The sequence below is a fragment of the Triticum aestivum genome, chromosome 6A, assembly GCF_018294505.1.
Source record: "Triticum aestivum cultivar Chinese Spring chromosome 6A, IWGSC CS RefSeq v2.1, whole genome shotgun sequence".
NCBI lineage: Eukaryota > Viridiplantae > Streptophyta > Magnoliopsida > Poales > Poaceae > Triticum > Triticum aestivum.
In genome coordinates, this window is record NC_057809.1 from 307490278 (window position 1) to 307512322 (window position 22045).

The following is a 22045-nucleotide window of genomic DNA, read 5'->3' on the forward strand; positions in this document are numbered from 1 at the left end:
CCTCATTTCTATACGACTTCTAAGTTCATGTTCGGATAAACCATACACCTGAAGGGTAGACATCCTCAAATGTACTTAACCCACAATACCTGGGGGCTTCTTTTCACAAGAAGCTTATTCTTGTTATCATTTTTCGAGCGTCAAGCTCATCATATATATGTGTCATCTATCCATATATGTCCTTTATTCACCATTATATGCACCTTTATGACTTAAGTTTTTGCCAAGCTGGGTTGCCTGTCTCCTGTGCTTATGCCCTACGTTCCCATTTGTTCGGCTAGGGCAAAAAGGGAGCACCTCTGCGATTGTTACAGCCGGGTCATCCGGACTTGTACCTCAGATTGGGTGAAGCCGAAAGCTAGCATTCTTAAGGGAGTGATTGGTTGGTGAGCAAAAGACGAACTGCCCTCGTGGCACTACAAAGCCCCAGAGTATAAACGCGTACTATGATTTCTTAGCATCACAGCCTCGGTATGCACAAATAACGCATACTAGCCCAGGGAAAGGAACCCTTAATGGAACTATTCTCTCTGTAAGATGTTTCTTACAATCAAATTTAATATAACATAACTCCATGAATACAACTTGTTTGTTCAAGCAATGATGACCGAACTGCCTAGTTTCCGAACATACTTTGGTGTTTACCTATGGTTTAGTATTCGGAAACACTCCTAACCTCGGATTTTCGGAGGTCGAAGCAGAAAGTCTGCCATGACAATCGTTTTACAAATTCGGCTGGAGATAAGTTTGTTGACAAAAGCACATTGTTACTTAGACTCAAAAACTTCTTCCTCTAGACCCTCTAGCAGGCTTTCTAGTTTACAATCTTGTTGGGAGAACTTGGCGGCTACCTTCACTTGGTCGTACACTAGGCTGACCGGAATTTCCTGTCCGTCGGATCCTTGAGGTCCGACCCAGGCCATACAATTGGTATCAAGTCCGATGTACCGTGTTTTTACCATGGCCCAGGCTTCCCGAGCACCTTCTCAGCATGCCGGTATCTCCCATAGCCCAAAACGGCGCCGAGATCCCTTGAATAAATTCACAAGGTCCTCCATACTTCCTGGAGGAGAATCGGTTGGCCATAAAGCCTTAGCAATGCTTCTCATCGCCTTTCGTGCTCGCTCATGCACCTTGGACAGCTCTTGCAGCAGGTCGCCTTGAAATCCGACACCTCTTCTTCGGGCCGCCCAGTCAACACACCTGCAGACATAAAACTTGTTAGGATTCACATCAACGAACTATACGACAATAAGTTAAAGGACATACTAAATATGCTGCCTCTCAGCTTTTTGTTCTACTTCAAGGCGTCTTCTAATTGGGATCGCACATCTTTCAGCCTTTCGCCGAGCTGGGTGTTAGCGTCCTGTAGCTTGTTCTTCTCATCCCTTTTCCGTGTTTACGCGGCTTTCAGCTTCTCCTCCAGCTGCGCTGCCGATCCTGCCATTGTAAAATGAAACTCTTCTCATTTGCACACACATGACTGGCACATGATTATGTTTCTGGAGGAAGGGAACATTACCAATCGGTGCCTCCTTGAACTTCTCCAGTTCGGCAGTAGCAGCAGCCAGCTGCGGCCGACACTTCTCCAGCTCCCGAGATAGCACACTATTCTTCTACGTGAGTACCTGATTACACATAGATCCTTAAAATCAATTGCTTCAACTGTTTTCAAGTCTCGGGGGCTACTGGTATATGGCTATTAAATCTACTCGAAATTATCTTACTCGCATATCCTTTGAAAGTTGGCGAGTTGCCCCAGCAAGCCCATCCCAAGTAGCTCGGAGTATGCATCCGCCAAACTAAAGGCATTAAATGCATCTTCAGTAAAGGTAGGATCGCGCATGGCGGCCCTCCGGCTTCGATGGTTCATAGCACTCTCCACCACGGAGTTGGTGACGGAAACATTGTCTGACTTATCGGAGAGAGGACAATCCAGCATGGCACCCGTATTAATTCTCACCCTAGAGGCAGGGTCCAGGGTAGGATTGATGGGCTTATGTCTGGTGAGGTATCCAGATATAGTGAGGCGAGTGCTCTTCCTGGAATATGGGAAAGAGAAAAACATCACAGTTCGGCATGTTTGCCGCAGGGCGTATAAAAGTTGTACCTTTTCGATGAAGGTCGGAGCTTGGAAGAATCGCCGTCCGCCTTTCTTTCTGAAGATCTTCCTAGTGTTGACGTACCCTTCTTAAGGGACGACCCTGATGCAGCGTGGCGAGATGAGCGCCACCCCTTTTAAAAAACACATGACATTACAGTGGGTAAAGCGTAGTAAGAATGCTCTTCTCAAGGAAACAACTTCAAGGTACTTATGTGGGAGGAAGGGAGAAGGCTAGGGTAATCGGCTATAATGGCCACTTTCGTGCCTTCATAATTCGTTTGATAGAAAATCCCCTCCTTGAGCTCTACGGATATGTCCGGATCCTCTTTGAATCCGGGATCCAGGTCCCGAATATGGTCCTCCGGCTGTGGGGCGGGGCTATAAATCTCCGCGATAACTTTCCTCCATTCCCGTCAAGGAATGGTGGGGTTGAGTTCGGCGAGGTACGACTCGGGAAGAGCATTAAGTAAAATTACTGAGCGAAGGCTTACCCAGCTGGTAGGATTGTACATGGAAAAGCCATCTCGGAACTTAAGGCGAGTGAATTCCTCTTTCTCCCCCTTAAAAAGGTCAGCCAACATGGCAGTCAAGGCGACAAAGTTTTCCGGACCCTTACATCTGCATCATATTGTGTCGTATTGTCCGTTGTAGTGCCACATGGGGAGTCCTCTGGTTTGGAGTGGTTGAACTCCCCGCATTATTGAAATCGCCATTACCTGAATAATGGATAGTCTGGATTGGGCGAGTGTCTTAATCTTGTCTAATAGCATCTGAACCTCCGCACTATCTTCCTCCTCGTGGCTTCGGGGGCGCCAGCTGTGGCGCTTCCTTAACAGAGCATTGGAAAATGCGGGTAGGCCTCGTCGGATTGGGTCAGATACTATGAGATATTCAATATAAAACCACTCCGAGGGCCACTCTTTGGATGCCTTCTTTGGGGCGCCGGATAGGTATCCTGTCCCGGCTATGCGCCACACACTACTATGCAAAACCCTAGTAGTAGCGCGGGTTTTGAGGCTAGCAGCAGCACGGGCACCCACGCTACTACTACGGCGCTACAGTTAACTGTTAGTAGTAGCACCATCCGCACCCGCGCTACTACTGTTGACTATATCAGCAACGCTTTTCTGGAATGCGCTACTATTAGTTAGCTGTAGCAATTTCCTAGCCCCTTGCTACTATTATATCTTTCATCATTTTCCCCTGCTTCCTACCCCGTTTCGGTTTCAATAAACTGCAATTTCCAGATACTACCAGATATCAATTTCATAAAGCATTATAGGTACTAGGTAGTACTCCCTCCGTTCCAAATTACTTGTCGTGGTTTTAGTTCAAACCACGACGAGTAATTTGGAACGAAGGGAGTACTAGATAACAATTTCATGTATAGTCAACATGCATCCTCAAGCAGTACAAGGTCATATCGACGATGATCATCATTTGTAGTTCTAGATGATATCGACAACGATCATCATATGTAGTTCTAGATGATATAGCCACACACACATATGTAGTTCTAGATGATATCGAAGATGATCATCATCATCCTCAAGCCTGGGTGGTGGGTGTTCCTGATAGTAATTAGGATGGCCTATCCAACACGAAGATTCTTGCCATCGAGGAATCTCTTCCACCCAACCGAGTTTAAGTGTGTGCGACCATCCGTGTCCACGCGGTAAGTACAGGTTCTGACGAAGCCCCTTGCATTAAGGCGTAGTCTAGCTGAGCCTTCTTCATCAGGCTCGATACCATAACTCATAGATAGGCTCTTTGCCAATTTCTGAATAAGAAAAACATATCAATTAATAAATAGCCTCGCACATACTCTTGCAAATAGGTAGATATGGATTATCTACACTATTAATAGTTCCTTAGGTTCTACAATAATAAGCATGTGATCAAACTCTACACTAAAGCATATCATCGACTAGATTCCACACAACATATCATTGGACTCTACACTAAGCATATCATCGAATAATTTGCATTTGAAAGTATAACATACCATATCATGTCGATCGACCATGGTACTTGTCAGGCGGGTCACGAATGGCACCCCAACAAAGTCAGCTTGTGGCAGAATTATGTCCCATAGGTTTCACACCTCCTCCTCGCTCAGCCTCATTCTTTGAGCTACGATGGCTTCATGAAGTGGGTCCTCATTATCTTCAACGAGTGGGTCCTCATCATCTTCATCGAGTGGGTCCTCATTATCTTCATCATCTTCGTCATCTTCACCATCTTCCACCAGGTTGATATAAATGACAGCCAGCTTGGGTCTTTCTGATCTGAAGGAGAAGTTGATCAACTCACCACCAGTAAGATGCGTGCGGGCGAGGAAACGAGCCCATCCATCTCCTCCAAACTGCGACATATTGCGTCCTTTCTCGACCTCCATAGTGTACAGCCCCCCAGGAGCCTCAAATGTCATAATATCTCCTGTCAGGTTGTTGAATTTCAACCTCACATTGCATGGGACGATCTGTGTAAAAAAAGAAAAATGACACAATGCAGTAATGCCAACACTAAAAATAAAATAGTTGTTACATCTCATATAATTTCTTACCGCCGCATGACGAAAACTCGGCTTGAAGTAGATGCCGAACAGCTTGCCAGTTGCAAGGTTGCTGGCGCACCTTGACTTGCACAATCAACATGGTGGTGGTGGTGGTGGCGCCATTTTCCTAAAGCAATATGAGCAAGGATTAACGATCCACTTCACAGCAAAGAAACATAATTGTCAAATCAAAATGTTCTATAAATCAACTAAATCAACTAGCCTATTAAATCAACTTGCCTACTAAATGAACTAAATCAAAATGTTCTATAAATCAACTAAATCAACTAGCCTATTAAATCAACTTGCCTACTAAATCAACTAAATCAAAATGTTCTATAAATCAACTAAATCAACTAGCCTACTAAATCAACTTGTCTACTAAATCAACTAAATCAAAATGTTCTAAATCAACTAGCCTACTAAATCAACTAAATTGTATGAACTAAATCAAAATGTTGCATATGAACTAGCCTACTAAGTCAAAATGTAGCAAGGAGGAGGGGTTGTGGATGGAGGAGGGAGAAGGGAGAAGGAGGGGCGACTGGAGGAGGGAGGAGAGAGTAGGACGGAGGAGGAAGGGAGGAGCAAGGAGGGGCCGGCTGGTGGCGAGTCAAGGGAGGACGGAGGAGGAGGGCGGTACCGAGTCCAGCGAGGAGGAGGAGTTGACGGTGGCGTAGAGGGAAGAGGGGTAGGCGACGACGGCTGGCGGGGGCGATGGGAGCAGGCGGGGAAGGACTAGCGCGCGGGGTGGTTGAGGGGGAGATGGAGTGAGTGTGAGTGTGAGTGTGGATCGGATAGAGGAGAGCATGGGGGTGGGAGATAGCTAGTTTTAGCAGTACCGCTCTAAATGTAAAGGCGCTACTGCTAAACTACCTAGCAGTAGCGCGCTTCGAATTAACGTGCTGCTGCTACAACTAGCTTCGCGGCAGGGTCGTGGGAATTATAGCAGTAGCGTGGCTTAGAGGAGGCGCGCTACTGCTACGTTTATTTTAGCAGCGAATACTACCGGAGCACGCTACTGCTACATTGCAGCAGCGCCTTAATTTAAAACTCGCTGCTAGTAAGATCCTATGTATAAGCTTTTTCATAGTAGTGACACTACGGCTCCACCCACCTTGAATATGGATCCCTTTTGGGAACGAGGGACGAGGCAGAAAAGCTTCCTCCATAATTCAAAATGGGCCTTGCAGCCTAGGAACAACTCGCAAAGAGCGACAAAGCCCGCGATGTGCAAAATAGAGCCTGGCGTAAGGCTGTGTAGTTGGATGCCATAGTACTCCAGGAGACCTCAGAGGAAAGGATGGATTGGAAATCCGACGCCTCTTAATAAAAAGGAAACGAAGCACACTCGCTCCCCTTCTGAAGGGTTTGGGAAATTTTCTGCCATGGTTTCGTCACTAAAGGAGGTTAATATTGCCCGAACAAGGACTAGATCCACAAGGGGGGATATCCCTGCATCTGGAGCTTGGTCATTTGGGCATGGGATACAGAACAACTCTCCCAATCGCCTTTTTGTGGATCGTGGGGGTGGGACGAAGAACTGGGAGCGCTGGCCATGTTTGCGTGGTTTCTTGTGACAAGCTCTAAGGATTTTCTGCCTGGTGTGGAATGGAATCTCAGATTCAATCTCTTTAAATAGACGCTTTCCTTGCACGGCCCGGGTGTTATGTGTAAAAATGCTTGGACCCTTCATATTCGTCTGACACGTGGGAGCTGGAGCGGCGATGGCGCAGAAGCCGAAGGATATAACATTTAATGTAAAGCCGAAGACCGAAGATGTAGATCTGAATAATGTCCTTTAGTTCAGATGCTTGAAAAATTTGAAGGAGGAACCCGCCTTGCAATGCCAAAGATAATCTGCGTGCCGGACACATTGTCATTGAAGACTGGTTCGGGGGCTATTGAGGGAGTCCTGGATTACGGGGTCCTTGGGCGTCCGAGCTATACAACATGGGCCAGACTAACGGGTTGTGAAGATACAAGATTGAAGACTTTCCCCCGTGTCCGGATGGGACTCCCCTTGGCGTGGAACACAAGATTAGCGTGCGGATATGAAGATTCCTTTCTCTGTAAACCGACTCTGTACAAACCCTAGGCCCCTCCGGTGTCTATATAAATCGGAGGGTTTAGTCCGTAGAGGCAATCACAATCATATAGGCTAGACAATTAGGGTTTAGCCATTACGATCTCGTGGTATATCAACTCTTGTAACCCCTATACTCATCAAATTCAATCAAGAAGGACATAGGGTATTACCTCCATCAAGAGGGCCCGAACCTGGGTAAACATCGTGACTCTTGTCTCCTGTTACCATTGATCCTTAGAAGCACAGTTCGGGACCCCCTACCCGAGATCTGCCGGTTTTGACACCGACATCCTCCTCGCACTGCTCCATCTCATTCAGCTTTGTCATGACGGCGGCGCTCCTGCCCTCAGCTTCGGCCTCCAGGAACTTCAACTTCAGGCGGTACTCATCGATAAGATCCGTGTGAACCTTCTCCACCCTCTGGGCCACCTCTTCCTAGACCTTGGCTTCGCACATGGTAACGGTGTCCTTAGCCGCAGCCACTTGGCGTTCCCTCACCACCAGTCGCTCAAGCTCCAGGCTGCGCTCCAAGGCCTCCAGCACTAGTGCTTCCTCGCACTTCAGGATCTCCTTCTCTTCGGAAGGTGCTCCCCTCATTGATGCCAGGATGGCCCTGTGCGCCTCGATCTGCTGCTCGAGGGTAGCATTCAAGGCCTGAAGCTCCCGTTCGCGCTCCTCGGTGGCCTCGCGATGGTGATCGGCCTCCCTGGCCTCCTCCAAGGCCCGGGCATTGGCCTCATGCCAGGTCGCAAGGGACACCACGGCCTTTTCCTTGTCACGCTCATGCTGAAGATGCCCAAGGTTGATGGCGACCTTCAATTGATGCCACTCCTGGGCCAGGTGAAGGTCCTCTGTTTCAAGGCGAGCGTCGACTTCGACAAGCTCTTCTCCGAGGCGGCTCAGCGCACCCGTCGCCTCCCAAAAGAGCTCGTGGCATATATTGCCACGCCCATGCGCAAACTCCAGGGCACGGCCAAGACCGTCCTCCATGCCAAGGGTTGTTGAGCAAGCCTGAGGTGACCTGCCCACCCCCGGTGGGGAGCTAGGGGCTAGCACCTTCCTCACCACTCTCCAGGCCTTGGCGGAGGCACCAGGTGGCGTGTAACACCCTCGATGCGGCTATATCTCCCACGTATCAAAGCACGACTTAGAGGCATAACCGCATTGAAAGCAATGTCGCAAGTGAGGTAATCTTCACACAACCCATGTAATACATAAGGGAAAGAGATACATAGTTGGCTTACAATCGCCACTTCACACAATGCATGAATAAAGCATTACGTCATCCAAATACAATCAAGGCCCGACTACGGAGCCAAAATAAAAGAAGACTACCCGAAATGCTACACAGATCCCCGATCGTCCCAACTGGGCTCCACTACTGATCAACTAGAAAACGGAACAACATAAAGAACACGATCTTCATAGAGCTCCTCCGTGAGCTCGGTTGTGTCACCTGCACGGTATCCTCGGCACCTGCAAGCTAGTTTTGGAAGTATCTGTGAGTCACGAGGACTCAGCAATCTCACACCCTCGTGATCAAGACTATTTAAGCTTATAGGTAAGGTAAAAGGTATGAGGTGGAGCTGCAGCAAGCGACTAGCATATTTGGTTTCAAACATACGCAAATGAGAGTGAGAAGAGAAGGCAAAAGCACGGTCGAACAACTATGATCAAGAAGTGATCCTAGAACAACCTACGTCAAGCATAATTCCAACACCGTGTTCACTTCCCGGACTCCGCCGGAAAGAGACCATCACGGTTACACACGCAGTTGATGTATTTTAATTAAGGTCAACTTCAGGTTTTCTACAACCGGACATTAACAAACTCCCATCTGCCCATAACCGCGGACTCGGCTTTCGAAAGTTCAAATCCCTGCAGGGGTGTCCCAACTTAGCCCATCAAAGCTCTCACGGTCAACGAAGGATATTCCTTCTAGCGGGAAGACCCGATAAGACTCGGAATCCCGGTTACAAGACATCCTCGACAATGGTAAAACAAGTCCAGCAAGACCGCCCAATGCGCCGACATCCTGAAAGGAGCTGCACATATCTCGTTCTCAGGGCAACACCGGATGAGACATCCTACGAGTAAAACCAGCCCTCAAGTTTCCTCGAGGTGGCCCCGCAGTCTACTCAGTTCGGACCAACACTTAAACAAGCACTGGCCCGGGGGGGTTAAAAATAAAAATGACCCTTGGGCTGGTCTAACCCAAGGGAAAAAGTCTAGGTGGCGAATGGTAAAACCAAGGTTGGGCCTTGTTGGAGGAGTTTTACTCAAAGCGAACTGTCAAGGGGTTCCCATTATAACCCAATCGCGTAAGGAACGCAAAATCCGGGAACATAACACCAATATGACGGAAACTAGGGCGGCAAGAGTCGAACAAAACACCAGGCATAAGGCCGAGCCTTCCACCCTTTACCAAGTATATAGATGCATTAATTAAATAAGAGATATTGTGATATCCCAACAAGTAAACATGTTGCAACAAGGAACAACATCTCCATGTTCCAACAAGGAACAAACTTCAATCTTCACCTGCAACTAACAACACTATAAGAGGGGCTGAGCAAAGCGGTAACATAGACAAACAACGGTTTGCTAGGACAAGGTGGGTTAGAGGTTTGGTTTAACAATATGGGAGGCATGATAAGTAAGTGGTAGGTATCGCAGCATAGGCATAGCAAAAGAGCAAGCAACTAGCCAGCAAAGATAGAAGTGATTTCGAGGGTATGGTCATCTTGCCTGAAATCCTGCAAGGAAGAAGAATGAGTCCATGAAGAAGACAAACGGACATAGTCGAACGGTTCCTCACAAACGCGATATTATCGGAACCAACCCGAAGAAGCAACACCGGAAAGAAGCACACAACATAGTCAACAACCACTACAACAACATGGCATGATGCACAATCAAGTATGATGCATGTCCGGTTTAAATATGCATGGCATGGCAAAGTGCACAAACAACACTACAAGTTAAGTGGAGCTCAATATGCAACGGGTTGCATATTGACGGAACACCACATCAATTATTTTAGTTCTCCCTCGTTTATGTACCCAACAATATTAAATGTTGTTAGCGTGGCAAGAGGTGAAACATGATAAAACTATCTAATCTAGGCAAGTTTAAATGAGGCCGGAACAACAAAACAACAAGTCCGGAAACTCCTCATATGCATATATTAGGTTTGGTACTGTTCTGCCCTAAACATAATTTTAGAGTTAATAAACATGCAAAACAAGTACACCATGTTAAACTAGGCATTTTTCTACCCCATTTTCATATAAAGTTTATTAAATTCCGAGTTATGGTTATTTAGTTATGAAATAAAGCATTTTAACATGGCATAGGAGCAAATTTAAGCAAACAGCATTTTAAGCAATTTAAACATGGATGAAAAAGACATATTATGAAACTAGACAAAATTCTAAGCAACTTCCATATTAAGTTTGTTTTAATCCGATGCACAATTTGTGAGTTATTATATGCATGTTGTCTAGGGACTAAACTGCAAAATTGGTTTTCCCTGGATAATTAGAAAATTGCAGGGCAAAGGAAAAAAACTAATAGGCCGAATCTGAAGGAGTTGGGCTGCTCACCACGGGCTGAGGCCTAGTCGGTGGAGGTGGGAGCTGGCGCTAGGAGATGGAGAGCGAGCTGGGCCTGGGGTGTTTGTCCACGCTGGGTCAAAGAGGAGGCGAGCTGGAGGGAGTCACGCGAGCTCCTCTGCTCGATGCAGAGCAAGCAGAGGTCGCCGGCGGCTGCTAGGGCCTGGCAAAGGGTGGCGCGATGGGCAGTGACGGCGAACCAAGGCGAAGCAGGGGAGGTCCGGCAGGGGACGCAGAACCCGGGCGACGCGAGGTGAGGCTCCCAGCGGCGGCTGCTGCTGCAAGGAGACGTGCGTCCCTGGAGCGAGGCGAAGCGGTGGCGATGAGGGACTGGGGCTGGAGGTCAAACGGGGCGGCGCAAACTGTCGAACAGGGGAGGCTGCCCATGGAGTTCGAGAAAGGGTTGCAGGAGAGGTCGGGGATGGAGGAATCCGTGCGTGGGCATGCTGAGGACGCCGAATCCGGGCGCGAGCGACGCGACTTGAAGACGAAGGTGGCCATGGCGGGTCCTTCTACAGGTCGAGGGCGACGAGGCGAGGAGGTGGCCGAAGGAGGCAGAGCTCCAAGCGGCAGCGCCATGGATCCCTGTGAGAGAAAATAGAGAAAGGACGAGGAAGATCGTGAGAAGGAGAGGTTGAGAAACAGGAGGGAAAAGGAGCGGGGCTGTCGGGGCACTCATCTTCAACGAGGTTTCGGTCGCCGGTGTCGGCCGGACGACGAGGCAGGGTCGAGGGCGATGGGGAGCTGCGGGAGGAGCTCAGGCAGAGGGGATCGAGAGAGGTCTGGTGATTGGTGGGTTTGTATCGGGAGGGATCCCGAGGAGAGAGTGGCGGTGGGTGAGGAAAAAGAGGGAGTTGGTCTAGGGTTAGGTAGGTTTACACTGACTATTAAGTAGGTGGATTTTTGGTTAGGGGTATTCGGTCCGTCCGATCATAATCGGGCAGTCGAGAAAAAGAGGCTAGGGAGTCCAAATAAGAAAACAGTGATGTTTTGTAGATGTTTGGGGATGATCCGGATCCAACGGTGACGAAACCCCGGGTCGGGTCCGGGACAGCTTTCGGACGCGCGCGAGGGGTTCGATGCACTGTGCAGAGTGGGGTTAGGCGAACGAGGTCAAGTGTGTGGACCGAGAAGAGAGAGGGGGAATGCAACCCGGCAACCGCTTCCGGAGACCGGAAACGTTCGACGTTAGACTGACTATAATGTCGCTATAGTTTAACGGTTGGGCTACCAAACGAACTCCAAACGCGATGAAACTTGACAGGCGGTCCATCTACACTATAATAAAACCACACGTCAACTCTTATCCCATTCCGAGAACATTTACCGGCCACTTATAAAATACTATTTCGGACATGCCGCGGGCGCGTGCAAGTGTGGTTGGACTCTAAACGGACAACAGAGAGAACCCGGAGAACCCGGACGAATACAAGTTTTAAAACATGATGATGAAATGCACATGATGACATGATGAAATGCAACACGCAAGCAAAAGAAAAGGCAACAATAGTGAATAAACGAAGGACACCTGGCACATCGGTCTCGGGGCGCTACAACACTCCACCACTACGAGAGGATCTCATCCCGGGATCTAGAATGGCACCGGAGGGACAATGGAAAAGAAAGAGAAGAGGTAAACTAAGTTGCTTCTTTGAAAAACGAGTGAGACCAAAGAAACTTGAAAAGGTTAAACCATTTCTAGAAAAGAATATGACGGAGATGAACTAAGTTGAAAACACTCCGTTAGAAAATAGGGACAAAGAACATTGCGAAAAACCCTGAGGTTGAAGGGCAAGCTATATATTGAAACCACTCCGGTTAAAACAAGATAGAGAAGGATTAGGAATGATATAATTTGGACAGCATTCCGACTGTAAATGGAAGGAATTGAACATGAATTTGACAAGATGAGGGGATACTTGATGAAAACAACAATACACTGCCTCCGGAACTATTGAAAGAATGGTACAAAGGGTAAGAGCGATTTCAGGCGGCACTCCGGTTGAGAAGGGAGGCAAAACTTGACAGGATGGGAAGAACTCGAAAAGTGGGCACGACACTCCGGTTAAAAGGATAAGCACGAAAATAACACGATCCTGATAAAACAAGAAGATGGGTTGAAGAGAGCAACATCACAATGCCTCCGGAACAAAAGTAAGAATGGAATGGAATGAACGAAGGGAACCAAGATCTTGAGAGAGCACGCTTACAACAAATGCTAGAACGGAGTTGTTGGAAAAAACCAACAACGAAAAGATTAATCTTGATATGGTCTTATGGAATACATCTCAAATTATGAGGTGACAACCTGCCACTCACGGGGAAAAGAATTGGATTGATATGACCAAGGAGACGAGAAAACTTATTTCATCGGGAGGATAAATGAAGAACTTGGATCATTTATAAGCACCATATATACCAACAATCCTTAGGGAAAGCTTTAGGTGAAATATAAACCAAGATACTCCGACGAAGAGAATGATGGATTGAGAAGATCTCATGCTCGAAGAAATTGATGGGTTTACCTATCTCATTCCTGACAACTTGCGAATCATGAAACACGAAAGAAATTGTCAAAATGACATAACACCACCTGAAGAGATAAAGTGGAAGGAATTGCACTCCGGATTGCAAGATGAAGAAATCTTGGTCTCCTTTGAAAAGAATCTTGATGAACACCTCGAGAAAGAAATTAAATCCTTGATGAACCATCATGTAGAACCTTGATGAAGAACTCCGGTAACAAAAGGATAACGAAAAGAAAGAGAAGTTGAAAACACAAGGTGAAACCTTGCAATGATTTAGGTGAATCTCCGTGGTGATATAATTGAGAGAGATTGGAATTCTTGAAAAAGAAAAGATAAAGCATCTCGAACCAAGAATGTGATATGATGAACCACTCCGGAAAGCAGGAATTGAATTTACTCGATGAAACAAGAATAAGAATTACATTATGCATATCCTTCACCAATTTAGATTGATGGCAAGCAACGGATTTTGGCATACTACTTATTCTTGTAGAAAGTGTTAAAGAGAGGTATAGCTCAAACTTGGGAAGATATTCAATGAATCACCCGACGGGATCGAAAAGAAGGAATGAATTGATATGATAACGAAGGAAGAGACATCTTGAAGGAACCACCATAAGAATTGAAAATGAATGAAGATAACATAAAGAAACACCGGGAAGAATTAGCAAGTGAACGAAGATTCTTGAGAGAATTTAGCTACAAGTGAAACGAAGAGATCACGAGCTGATAAGAGAATACTTGAACAATGCACCGGTATGATTTTGGAGAATGATAGCTGAAAGCTGAGAATGAATAAACCTGAATTGATGGACTCCGGATAATCAAACTGAGAAGACTCTTGAATTGCTTCAGATGGGTGAAAAGAAATCTCACATTCGAAAACAATTATGAGAGGATGGTCTTGAGCTAGAACCACGAATCCCTGAGAGAACGGATAAGATATGGAGGTAAGGCTCTTCTTTGGTCTTCAAATGATGAGAAAGATGATGAGAAACACCACCGTGAATTGTTGAGACACTCCGGAATAGAGAAGAATAGAAAAGTTGAACCAATGATGAAAAGAATTTGGAAGATCTTGGAGAAAGACATTTAACTGATGATAAATCATTCTTACGTCAAACTTCGAAAAGAAATTTGATGATAGCTCCGGGAAATAAGAAGAGTCAGGTAAGATCCTGGGAAAAGACTTGTGTGTTAGGGCCCACTCAAAATAAAACACCGTTGAATGATTTGAAAGAGAGGTTGCACCGGTTGAATTAAAAGGCTTGAATGAGATAAACATCCTCAAAATAGGATTAACGGATCTTGAATGACAAGACGATCCTTCTGAGACATCTTCGACACTCCGGAACAATTGAATAGCGAGAGGTGAATGATTAAGAATTGCACCAGCATGAGAAAACATTGAAACGAGGAAAGGATATGATCAACAAAGCTTGACTTGAAACCACCGGAGATGAAAAATGAGTGAGGAATGACGAACTAGAAGAGCATCTTCATGTGAACCACCGGGTAGAACATTCAAAGAAAAGAATCAAGAGACTTCACAAGAATAAAAGGATGCTTGATTAAGAAATCTGAGTCCTTGAGGAAAAAGGGTGGGTGGGCGGGAAAACAAAGGCAACTTGGAGACGGATGAAACAAACACCATTGAGAAGAAGTGATAATTGATCTTGCGGAAGTTGAAATGATCGGATCCACTTGAAAAGGATTGACAAAACAATCTTGATGATCAAGAAGGATTAGTGTTCACATCGGGGTATGAGAACACCGCTTAGGAAAAGGTATGGAATCAACATTTGACTTCGAAGCAACTGGAATATCACCACTCAAAACAAAACAAAGGATTGGCTTGCAAAATAAGCCGGAACAAACATATGATAGAGATTTCGTCCGAAGTTTTCGTGGTGGGGCCTACACGGGCTCGATCGTACAGCACCATCATGTACAAGGCAGTGCACATGACATACGAAGCGTCCCCGAGTCGGCATAGCCGAGGACTCTTTAAGACACAATGAGACCACTGTAAAACCGACCGTGAATAGGCGGACCACTAGACGTCGAACCCCAATTTCATATCATACATTTGACGGAAAGATATCCTAAGAGCTACTTGAATTCCCACTTATAAACTCCCGAAATTTTCCAGTTATGCAATAAGGTGTTGGGGATACAGGGGAAGCATAATGTCTCACCCAAACTAGCAAATCCTACATCCAGCTGTATCCATCCTTCAACACATAACCAACAAACCTTCGGAAATCATCTACCTCAACCTTCGGAAAGCATCCGTTATACGAGTTATGGCAATACTCCCAAACTCCCGCCCCAGTACTGGGTGGCGTCGAGGTTATCTCACCAACAACTGCATAAAAGAGATTTTCGATGTCGGCGAAACTAAACTCAGGTATTCCAGAACTGCAACGATAAAATTGTGACGACAACACCTCGGAGCTCAACTCCCCGGGACAATGCCACAACCCCTAAATGCCAGGAGGCACCAAGAAAAATGTTCTCGTCACAAAACCATCGGAACGATTCCAAGATACCCGCGTGATCCTCAAATTTTTTAGTGCAATTTGAGAAGAGAAGAGTCAAAACTCTACGTCAGGATGCCATACCAGAGCGTTGAAGAGACTGGGGAGTAAAAAGAATTCCTAAACTCTCCGATATATAATTCCTAAATGACTCAAAACATTTTTCTAGACTCAACAACGACTGCTAAAAACGATCAAGCAATGGGGGTTCCTAAGGTCGGGGAAGGCTCTGATTACCAACTTGTAACGCCCTCAATGCGGCTATATCTCCCACGTGTCGAAGCACGACTTACAGGCATAACCACATTGAAAACAATGTCGCAAGTGAGGTAATCTTCACACAACCCATGTAATACATAAAGGAAATAGGTACTTAGTTGGCTTACACTCGCCACTTCACACAATTACATGAATAAAGCATTACATCAACCAGTTACAATCAAGGCCCGACTACGGAGCCAAAATAAAAGAAGACTACCCCAAACGCTACACAGATCCGCGATCGTCCCGACTGGGCTCCACTACTGATCAACTAGAACAAAACAACACAAAGGACAAGATCTTCATCGAGCTCCTCTTGAGCTTGATTGCGTCATTTGCACGGTTCAACGACACCTACAAGCTGGTTTTGGAAGTATCTGTGAGTCACGGGGACTCAGCAATCTCGCACCCTCGCGATGAAGACTATTTAAGCTTATGGGTAAGGTAAAGGTACGAGGTGGAGCTGCAGCAAGCGACTAGCCTATATGGTGGCTAACATACGCAAAAGAGAGCGAGAAGAGAAGGCAACGCACGGTTGATAAAAGTATGATCAAGAAGTGATCCTAGAACAACCTACGTCAAGCATTACTCGAACACCGTGTTCACTTCCCGGACTCCGCCAGAAAGAGACCATCACGGTTACACACGCGGTTGATGTATTTTAATTAAGGTCAACTTCAGGTTTTCTATAACCGGACGTTAACAAATTCCCATCTGCCCATAACCGCGGGCACGACTTTTGAAAGTTCAAATCCCTGCAGGGGTGTCCCAACTTAGCCCATCACAAGCTCTCACGGTCAACGAAGGATATTCCTTCTAGCAGGGAGACCCGATCAGACTCGGAATCCCGGTTACAAGACATCCTCGACAATGGTAAAACAAGTCTAGCAAAACCGCCCGATGCGCCGACATCCTGAAAGGAGCTGCACATCTCTCGTTCTCAGGGCCACACCGGATGAGACATCCTACGAGTAAAACCAGCCCTCAAGTTTCCCCGAGGTGGCCCCTCAGTCTACTCAGTTCGGACCAACACTTAGACAAGCACTGGACCGGGGGGGTTAAAAATAAAGATGTCCCTTGGGCTGGCCTAACCCAAGGGAAAAAGGCTAGGTGGAGAATGGTAAAACCAAGGTTGGGCCTTGCTGGAGGAGTTTTATTCATAGCGAACTGTCAAGGGGTTCCCATTATACCCAACCGCGTAAGGAACGCAAAATCCGGGAACATAACACCGATATGACGGAAACTAGGGCGGCAAGAGTGGAACAAAACACCAGGCATAAGGCCGAGCCTTCCACCCTTTACCAAGTATATAGATGCATTAATTAAATAAGAGATATTGTGATATCCCAACAAGTAAACATATTCCAACAAGGAACAACATCTCCATGTTCCAACAAGGAACAAACTTCAATCTTCACCTGGAACTAACAACGCTATAAGAGGGGCTGAGCAAAGCGGTAACATAGCCAAACAACGGTTTGCTAGGACAAGGTGGGTTAGAGGCTTGGTTTAACAATATGGGAGGCATGATAAGCAAGTGGTAGGTATCGCAGCATAGGCATAGCAAAAGAGCGAGCAACTAGCAAGCAAAGATAGAAGTGATTTCGAGGGTATGGTCATCTTGCCTGAAATCCCGCAAGGAAGAAGAATGAGTCCATGAAGAAGACGAACGGACATAGTCGAACGGTTCCTCACAAACGCGATGTTATTGGAACCAACCCGAAGAAGCAACACCGGAAAGAAGCACACAACATAGTCAACAACCACTACAACAACATGGCATGATGCACAATCAAGTATGATGCATGTCTGGTTTAAATATGCATGGCATGGCAAAGTGCACAAACAACACTACAAGTTAAGTGGAGCTCAATATGCAACGGGTTGCATATTGACGGAACACCACATCAATTATTTAGTTCTCTCTCATTTATGTACCCAACAATATTAAATGTTGTTAGCATGGCAAGAGGTGAAACATGATGAAACTATCTAATCTAGGCAAGTTTAAATGAGGCCGGAACAACAAAACAACAAGTCCGGAAACTACTCATATAAAGTTTATTAAATTCCGAGTTACGGTTATTTAGTTATGAAATAAAGAATTTTAACATGGCATAGGAGCAAATTTAAGCAAACAACATTTTAAGCAATTTAAACATGGATGAAAAAGACATATTATGAAACTAGACAAAATTCTAAGCAACTTTCATATATAATTCATTTTAATCCGATGCACCAATTGTGAGTTATTATATGCATGTAGTATAGGGTCCAATCTGTAAAAAAATTAGGATCACGCGGGTATCTTGGAATCGTTCCGATGGATTTGTGACGAGAACATTGTTCTTGGTGCCTCCTGTCAGTTAGGGGTTGTGGCAGTGTCCCGGGGAGTTGAGCTCCGAGGTGTTGTCGTCACAATTTTATCGTTGCAGTTCTGGAATACCTGAGTTTAGTACGCCAACATCGAAAATCTCTTTTATGCAGTTGTTGATGAGATAACCTCGACGCCACCCAGTACTGGGGCGGGAGTTCGGGAGTATTGCCATAACTTGTATAACGGATGCTTTTCGAAGGTTGAGGTCGATGATTTCCGAAGATTTATTGGTTATGTGTTGAAGGATGGATACAGCTGGATGTAGGATTTGTTAGTTTTGGGTGAGATATTATGCTTCCCCTGTATCCCCAACACCTGATTGCATAACCGGAAAATTTTGGGAGTTTATAAGTGGGAATTCAAGTAGCTCTTAGGATATCTTTCCGACAGATGTATGATATGAAATTGGGGTTCGACGTCTAGTGGTCCGTCTATTCACGGTCTGTTTTACAGTGGTCTCATTGTGTCTTAAAGAGTCCTTGGCTATGCCGACTCGGGTATGCTTCGTATGTCATGTGCACTGCCTTGTACATGATGGTGTTGTACGATCGAGCCCGTGTAGGCCCCACCACGAAAACTTCGGATGAAATCTCTATCATATATTTGTTCTAGCTTATTCTGCAAGCCAATCCTTGTTTTTGTTTTGAGTTGTGGTATTCGAGTTGCTTCGAAGTCGAATGTTGATTCCATCCCTTGTCTAAACGGTGTTCTCATATTCCGATGTGAATACCAATCCTTCATGATAATCGAGATTGTCATGCCAATTTCGTTTCAACCGGTGTGTTTCTCTTCAAGTGGATCCGATCATTTCAACTTCCGCAAGATCAATTACCAGTTCTTCTCAACGGTGTTTGTTTCATCCCGTCTCCAAGTTACCTTTGTTTTTTTCCCCCGCCCACCCACCCTTTTTCCTGAAGGACTAAGATTTCTTTATCAAGTAAACTTTTACTTTTGTGAAGTCTCTCCATTCTTTTCCGTCAATGTTCTTACCCGGTGGTTTCCATGAAGATGTTCTACTAGTTCGTCACTTTTCATTCTTTTCCTTCTCCGGTGGTTTCAAGTCAAACTTTGTGGATCATATCCTTTTCCTCATTTCATGGTTTTCTCATGCCGGTGCAATTCTTAGTCCTTCACCTCTCGCTATCCTATTGTCCCGGAGTGCTCAAGATATCTCAGAAGGATCGTCTTTTCATTCAAGATCAGTTCAACCTATTTCGAGGTTGCTATCCCATTCAAGCCATTCAATTCAACCGGTGCAATCTCTCTTTTTAAATCATTCAACGCTGTTTTCTTTTGAGTGGGCCCTAACCCACAGGTCTTTTTCCAGGATCTTACCTGACTCTTCTTATTTTTCGCGGAGCTATCCATATTTCTTTTCGAAGTGTGACGTAAGAGTGAATTATCATCAGTCTAATGCCTCTCTCCAAGATCTGTCAAATTCTTATCACCGTTGGCTCTACTTTTAAATTCGTTATTTCGGAGTATCTCAGCAATTCATGATGGTGTTTCTCTTTGTCATTCTCTGCATTTGAAGACCGAAGAAGAGTTTTACCTCCATATCTTATCCGTTCTCTTAGTGATTCGTGGTTCTAGTTCGAGACCATCCTCTCATAATTGTTTTTGAATGTGAGAATTCATTTCACCCATCTGGAGTAATTCAGGAGTCTTCTCGGTTTGATTATCCGGAGGCCATCAATCCAGATTTATTCATTCCAGCTTTCAGCTCTCATACTCTAAATCATACCGGTGTCTAAATCAAGGATTCCCTAATCAGCTCGCGATCTCTTCGTTCTCATGTATCTAAATTCTCTCAAGCATCCTTGTTTAAATTGCTAATTCTTCCCGATGTTTCTTCATGTTTTAATCGTTCTTTTTCAATTCTTACGGTGGTACGTTCAAGAGTTCTCTTCTTTGGTGATCATATCAATTCATTCGTTGTTTCAACCCGACCGGTGATTCGTTGAAGACATTCTCAAGTTTATGTTATATCTCTCTTAATCCTTTCTACGAGAATAAGTAATATGTCAAATCCATTGATTGTCATCAATTTAATTGGTGAAGTATAAGCATAATGTAATTATTATTCTTGTTTCATCCAAGTGATTAATTCCTTATTCCGGAGCCTTATCAAAATTCTTGGTTTCAATTGTTTTCATCTTTTCTTTTCCGGAGTTCCAAGCTCTCTCAATTTATTTCATCGTGAAGATCCATCTAAATCATTACAAGGTTTCACCTTGTGTTTCCAACTTCTCTCTCTTTTCGTTTGATCATTCCTTTGTTTACCGAAGTTCTTCATGAAGGTTCTACATGGTGGTTCATCAAGGGTTTAATTCCTTCTCGAAGTGTTCATCGAGATTCTTTTCAGAGGAGTTCAAGCTTTCTTCATCTTGCTATCCGGAGTGCAATTCCTCCTACCGTATCATTTGAGGTGGTGTTATGTCATTCTTAATAATTTGAGTTCATGTCTCATGATTCACATGTTGTTAAGAATGAGTTATTTAAAATCCATCAAACTCTTCATTGGAGTTATCTTGGGTTATATTTCACCTAAAACTTTCCCTAAGGATTGCTGCTAATTATGGTGCTTATAATTGACCCAAGTTCTTCATTATCCTCTCGGTGAAATAAGCTTCTCCTATCCTTGTTCTTATCAATCCATTTCTTTTCCCGTGAGTGGCAGGTTGTCACCTCATAATTTGAGATGTAAGACCATATCAAGCCTATTCTTTTCGTTGTTGGCTTTTCCAACAACTCCGTGTGAATCTTCTCCTTAAAATGCTTTTCAAACTCATCGAAGGTAGAAGATGTTGTTTTCTTATCCGTTCTTATGTTCCGACGATCCAACTTCTATTCTTTCATTCCGGAGGCATTGTGATGTTGCTCTTTTCAACCTTTCTTCTTATTTTTGTCAAGACCTTATTCTTTTCATGCCTATCCACTTAACCGGAGTGTTGTGTCACTTTTGCTCAAGCTCTTTCATTTTTCAAGTCATTCATCTCCTTTCAACAGAAATGCTACCCGAATCGGTTCTTTCTTATTCCTCTTCCTTTACGGAGTGCTTTCAACTTTGTTCATCTTTGTTGCTTTCTTTCTTTCATTTGTTCAACCTTTCAAGGTTCGTGGTTTCACTCGTTTGTCAATGAAGCAACTTAGTTTTACCTCTCCTCTTTTCTCTTCCATTGTTCCTCCGGTGCCATTCTAGATCTCGGGACGAGATCCTCTCGTAGTGGTGGAGTGTTGTAATGCCCCGAGACCGTTGTGCCAGGTATCCTCCAGTTATTCGCTGTTGTTGCGTTGTCATTGCTTGCGTGTCATGCATTGCATATCATGTCATCATGTGAATTTCATTTGCATACGTGTTCGTCTCATGCATCCGAGCATTTTCCCCGTTGTCCGTTTTGCATTCCGGCGCTCCGTTCTCCTCCGGTGGTCATTTCTACCTTCTTTTTGTGTGCGGGTGTTAAACATTTCTGGATTGGACCGAGACTTGTCAAGCGGCCTTGGTTTACTACCGGTAGACCGCCTGTCAAGTTTCGTACCATTTGGACTTCGTTTGATACTCCAACGGTTAACCGAGGGACCGAGAAGGCCTCGTGTGTGTTGCAGCCCAACACCCTTCCAATTTGGCCCAAAACCCACCTAAACCTCCTCCATCCTCTCGGTCGTTCGATCACGATCGAGTGGCCGAAAACCACACCTCATTTGGACTCTCCTAACTCCCTCTACCTATAAATATGTGCTCCCCTCCCGAAATTCACAGAAAACCCTAGATCCATTTTTCCCCGCCGCCGCCGGACGAAATCCCGCTGACGGACATGTCTGCCCGCAACGTCCGCCGCCTCTGCTGCCCACCTAGGAGCCGCCAAGTGGCGTCACCGCCTCCCGCCGCCGCTGGCCCGCGGGGCCCGCGTTAGGCCCGCGCGGGCCCAGATCCTGCCGCCGCCCAGCGCACCTCACCCTGCCGCGCGCCGCCCG